The 6,186-nt window shown below is 45.2% G+C and overlaps 1 non-coding gene across 1 annotated transcript; it reads left to right on the top strand.

The window, feature by feature from the left end:
- Positions 1 to 3,157: 3,157 nt before the first annotated feature.
- Positions 3,158 to 3,297, top strand: LOC119922692. Its single transcript, XR_005448692.1, has one exon. It is a non-coding gene; the product is annotated as a small nucleolar RNA SNORA7 (small nucleolar RNA).
- The last annotated feature ends 2,889 nt before the right edge of the window (positions 3,298 to 6,186 follow it).

Raw genomic sequence — 6,186 nt, 5'->3', positions numbered from 1 at the left:
GCACTCCCCTAAGCATTTAGTTTAGTACTCTGCATAGTAAATGCTCAATAAATACCTGATTAAATGAATAAGTGAATGGACATGTTCTCTGCCCATAAAGTCTTGCAATCTAGTTCACAATGGCAACATAAACATATTTAGAACTAAGGCAATGAACATCAATGACTGGATGCACAATCATTGGTATTTAATGAGCACTTACTGTGAGCAGAGTACTGTACTAAGCGCGTGGGAGAGGACAATACAACAGAATTGCTAGATAGGCTTCCTGCCCACAAGAAGCTTTCAGTCTAAAGGCAATGGGACAAGAGAGAAGCCTAGTGGTGTAGTGGAAAGAGCCAGAGCCTGGGACTCAGGGGACCTGGGTTCTAATTCCGGTTCCACCACTTGTCTCCTGGGTAACTTAGGCCAATTCACTTCTCTGTGCCTTCGTTCCCTCATCTGCTAAATGGGATTAAACATCTATTCTCCCTCCTACTTAGACTGTGAGCCCTGTGTGGGACCTGATTATCTTGTATCTACCACAGCACTTAGTAAAGTGCTTGGCACATAGAAAGCACTTACAAATACCACAATTATTATTATTATTATTAGGACAAGCGAAGTGTTCTCCGAGGGAATAAACATTCTTATTTTCTTCAGCGTCCAGTAACTCCAGAATTGATATGGAAAAACATTGCCTTTCCATTCTCATTTCCCAATCTCTTTTTCCCCAGGGTACCCACGGCATCGTTGGAATCACAACGAGGTTGGAATTCCTCCTCCTGGGTTCTTGGAGGTTCGGGAGCTGCAGCTGGTCAACGCCGCGTTGTTCCTCATGGTCTACCTGGTGATCCTGACGGAGAATCTCCTCATTGTCACCGTCACTGTTCTTGATGAGTGCCTCCACACTCCAATGTATTTCTTCCTCATTCCTCAGCAACCTGGCCCTCATCGACCTCTGCCTCACCTTCATCACCGTCCCCAAGTCTGTCGTCAGCTCCCTGACCAACAACAGACCCATCTCTTTCCTGGGATATGTTTTACAAGTTTGATTCGTTTTATCTTTGGCATCTACTGAAATGATTCTGCTCACTGTGGTGACCCACGACCGCTATGCTGCCATCTGCCACCCCTTGTGGTACGAGGTCGTCATGAACAGAGGGGATTGTCGGAAGATCTCAGAAATCTCCAGTAGCTACCAGTCAACCTACACATCAGGCAAAAACTCCTCACTCTTGGATTCAAGGCTCTCATATCACCTCGCCCCCTCCTATCTCACCTCCCCTCTTTCCTTCTGCAGCCCAGGCCGCACCCTCTGCTTCTCTGCCGCTAACCTCCTCACTGTGCCTCGTTCTTGCCTGTCCCGCCGTGACCCCCGGCCTACGTCCTCCCCCTGGCCTGGAAGCAATCAATCGTATATATTGAGCTCTTACTGTGTGCAGAACACTAAGCGCTTGGGAAGTACAAGCTGGCAACGTATAGAGACAGTCCCTACCCAACAGTGGGCTTACTCCGCACATCCGCCAAGCTAGCTCTCGTCCTCCCTTCAAAGCTCTACTGAGAGCTCACCTCCTCCAGGAGGCCTTCCCAGACTGAGCCCCCTCCTTCTTCTCCCCCTCTCCTCCTCCCCATCCCCCCTGCCTTACCTCCTTCCCCTCCTCACAACACCTGTATATATGTATATACGTTTGTGCATATTTATTACACTATTTATTTGTTTTTTGTACTTGTTCATATCTGTTCTATTTTATTTTGTTAATATGTTCTGTTTTGTTGTCTGTTTCCCCCTTCCAGACGGTGAACTGGCTGTTGGGTAGGGACCATCTCTATATGTTGCCAACTTGTACTTCCCAAGCGCTTAGTAGAGTGCTCTGCACACAGTAAGCACTCAATAAATACGATTGAATGAATGAATGAATGAAAGATGGCAGCCACCTCCTGGCTCAGCGGGGGCCTCTCTGGCCTCATGGAAATGGCCGCCACCTTCTCAGAGCCCTTCTAAGGTTCCAATGTTATCCAACATTTCTTCTGTGATTCTTCCCACCTCCTGGCCCAAGCTGACTTCACTGTGATCCTTAGAAAATCAAAGTCACAACCTTTACTGCAAGCCTCTCCTTCCTTTACTTCGTTTCCATCATCAGCTTTTACATCTGTATCTTCTCCGTCATGCTGAAGATGCCGTCAGTGGAGGGCCGGTCCAAAGCCTTCTCCACCTGTCCGCCTCACCTTGTCGTCGTCTCTCTTTTCCTCTCCGTTGGGGCCTTTGCCTATCTAAATGCTAAGTCAAATGGTCTTTCAGGGACGGATCTGTTTCTGTCCATGTTCTATTCCATAGTGCCTCCAGGCACAAACCCCATGATATACATAGAGAAGCAGCGTGATGCAGTGGAAAGAGCTCGGGCTTTGAGTCAGAGGTCATCAGTTCAAATCCCGGCTCCACCAATTGTCAGCTGTGTGACTTTGGGCAAGTCACTTCACTTCTCTGGGCCTCAGTTACCACATCTGTAAAATGGGGGTTAAGACTGTGAGCCCCCCCATGGGACAACCTGATCACTTTGTAACCTCCCCAGCGCTTAGTACAGTGCTTTGCACATAGAAATCGCTTAATAAATGCCATTATTATTATTATTATTATATACAGACTCAGGAACAGAAAGCTGAAGGCCAGTCTGGGAAGGATGTTACAGTGTTCCACTGTTTGCTCTTTCATTAGTCCTTTAGATTGTAGGGGAGGCGGCAGTGTGTGGTGGAGTTGCTCAGCCATCAATCAATGATACCTACTGAGCACTTACTGTATGCAGAGCACTGTACTAAGCACATAAGAGAGCACAGTACATTAGAGTTGGAAGATACAATCCCTATCCTCAAGGAGTTTGTAGTCTAGAGGGATCGTTCAATCAATCAATGGTATTTATTTAGCGCTTATTGTGTGCAGAGCACTTATTTAGCACTTCAGAAAGTATAGCACAATAAAGCTGGTAAACCCAATCCCTGACTTCAGGGAGCTTGCAGTCTAGAGGAATCAGTCAATCAATAGACGGTAGTCACTGAGCACTTACTGTGTGCTTGGGAGAGTACACTACAGTTCAGTTGGTAAACAACTTACCTGCCCTCAGGGAGCTCACAGCCTAATGGGGAATATAGACATTAAAATAAATTACAGGTAAGGACAGCACCCCTCTGTCAGTGTCACACCTGGAGAGTTTCCAGTACTCTACCAGTCTTGACTACAGGAGGGAGAGTCAAGCATTGGCTTAGCCATTCCATTCCTAGCTTGGGCAGTGGCTAGTGAGTGGAAGGCAATCTGCTACAATCAAAACTCATCCATGCTGGGTTGCAGCAGCGTGGGGGAGAGTCGAGGGTGGAGACCCATGTTTATTGCGTGGAAGGAGCCAATGGTAAACCACTTCCGTTTTTTTACCAAGAAAGCTCTATTGATTAACTACCAGAATGATTGCAGATGGAGATAGGGGCTTTGTGGGAGAGATGCGTCCGTGGCATCGCTATGGGTCGGAAATGACTCGATGGTATAAGACAAGACAAGGGAAGCAACTGAATATAGGGCTTATTCATAAGATACAATTATGTGATGGAATCAAACGTCTGAGAAAATCCTGAGAAAATTTTCCATCCTCCTTTTGTCCTGGCTGGGCTTGGCTATCTAACTGAACCCCTGGCACTTTAATATCATGGCACTTTTTTCCTTTTCATATTTTCAACGTTCCCTTAATCCAGGGTGCAGAAAAAAATGATTCCGCTGTCCTGTCCAATGGTGTTAATTAGGCTCTGAAATCCCCTATCTGTCCTCAGGGAACGCTGGGACAACAGTCTCAGAAAATACCATGAAATAGGTCTGATCTTCAACTTCTCAGTCTACTCATTCAGTGAGCTTCACAGATCAAGGTCAGAACTTTATCCGCAGCCTGGATCAGTGTTTTGACGTGATATTAAGAGAATGGAAGAAAATAGCCTCCATTTCCATGGAATGTCAACCCTCCTACACTATAGAGGCTTAGCTTCATTTTCTGCTTCCATATCCATTTTCCCTATTCTTCAGTTGGGACCACTGGGCTAGTAGGCAGGGAAGGGACCCATTGACTGGTAAAATAAGGACCCAATCAATAAATCAATTCCTCTCATTGAGTTCCTATTGGGTGGAAACCACTGTACTAAGAGCTTGGGAGAGTTTAATATAGTAGAGTTGGCAGATTCGTTCCTGCCCACAAGGTCTAGAGGAATTGGTCAATTAATCAATCAATGGTATTTATTGAGTTCTTACTCGACGATGACTGCTTGTTCTATGCAGGGCACTGTACTAAACACTTGGAAGAGTACAATATACCAGAGTTGGTAGACTTATCGGTGTTACCTGTTTTCTAAATCTGCAGACATCTGCACATACTGTGGGGTAAATTCACCTTTGGCTGTTTTCTGGTGCAGAACTGTGATTTAGAGGCTAGAAGGAGGAAAGGCAGGCATTGTAGGAACCTTTCTGCGGGAATGCCATGGCTCAGAAAGTCAGTTAATCGGTCAGTAGTACTTAGTGAGCACTTACTGTGTGCAGAGTACTGTACTAAGCTCTTGGAAGAGTAAAGTATAACAATACACAGTCATATTCCTTGCCCACAACGAGTTTACAGCATGGTATAGTGGATAAAGCACGGGCCTGGGAATCAGAAGATTGTGGGTTCTAATTCTGGCTCTGCTACGTATCTGTTGTGTGACCTTGGGCAAGTCACTTAACTTCTCTGGGCCTCAGTTTCCTCAACTGTGAAATGGGGATTAAGACTGTGAGCTCCATATGAGACAGGGACTACGTCCAACCTGATTTGCTTGTATACACCCCAGCTCTTAGTACAGTGCTGTTTTGCCTGAGGAAGGGGAGAAGAGTTGGGAATCAGAAACAGCTGGAGCCTTTTATTAAGATTAAAGACTTTATTATAATCAATAAGCAAATAACTAAATATTAATCCATAACAAATTATAATCAATAAGCAAAACACTAAATACTAATCCATAACAAATTATAAAGAAGAACAAGAAAGGGATTCATACATCACCGATCCTAATTCATCTTCTACATCCAGGTCAACACTTCAGGTGGGAAGCCCGGGGACTGTTCACCCGGAGTCTCTAGAATCGGGAAAATCCCTGGGTCCAGGTGAGGACCACTCCCAGGTGAGGCTTCGAATGAGTTCCGGGAATTTCCCAATTTTATAGTCCGAGACAAACAACTTATGTAACTTAGTTTACACAAGCTCTGGTTATTTTTGTATCCGTGTTGACACAAGGGCCGTTGTTCCCAAGAGTGTGCCCCACTCCAAGGAGCTGACCAGGCGCCCGGTGCGGGGTAACCCTCAAGAGCAAGGACATCCTTTTTATACAATACTTTCACCTATGAAAATAATCAACCATCCTTTAACCCCTAACAAGAAATAGGTGTAGAAGTTATAATCATCTTTCGCAGGAGTTGTAAACAACCCTAATCAATCCATTACGAGTGCCTGGCACACAATAAGTGCTTAACAAATACCGCAATTATTATTGTTATTATTAGAACGGGAGACAGACATTAAATAAATAAATAAATAAATTGCAGCTATATACATAAGTGCTGTGGGGTTGGGAGAGAGTGAATGAAGGGAGCGAGTCAAGGTGACACAGAAGGGAGCGGGAGAAGAGGAAAGGAGAGCTTAGTCAGGGAAGGCCTCTTGGAGGAGATGTGCCTTCGATAAGACTTTGAATCGGGGGAAAGTAATTGTCAGATATGAGGAGGGAGGGCATTCCAGGCCAGAGGCAGGACATGGGTGAGGGTTCAGTGGCGAGATAGACAAGGCTGAGGTACAGTGAAAAGGATAGCACCAGAGGAGCCTCAGAGGAAGGACCAGTCTGACACAGTATTGAAGGCCTAGGCATATGTAAGATGACATGAAATGTCATCAGTGGTTCATCCAGCCCCGATCATTAATATTATTATTACTATTATTATTGTTACTACATTGGTTAAGCGCTTACTATGTGTTAAGCACTGCTATAAGTGCTCAGTTAGGTACACGTTTATCAGGTTGGATGCAGTCCCTGACCCACATAGGGCTCACAGTTTAAGTAGGAGGAGAACAGATGTTTACTCTGCATTTTACATTTAAGAAAACTGAGGCACAGAGAAATTAAATGACTTGCCCAGGGTCACACAACAAGCAAATG

Source organism: Tachyglossus aculeatus, unplaced genomic scaffold, assembly GCF_015852505.1.
Source record: "Tachyglossus aculeatus isolate mTacAcu1 unplaced genomic scaffold, mTacAcu1.pri scaffold_118_arrow_ctg1, whole genome shotgun sequence".
Lineage (NCBI taxonomy): Eukaryota > Metazoa > Chordata > Mammalia > Monotremata > Tachyglossidae > Tachyglossus > Tachyglossus aculeatus.
The sequence above is the reverse complement of the archived record's forward strand: the minus strand, read 5'-3'. Positions and strand labels throughout refer to the sequence as shown.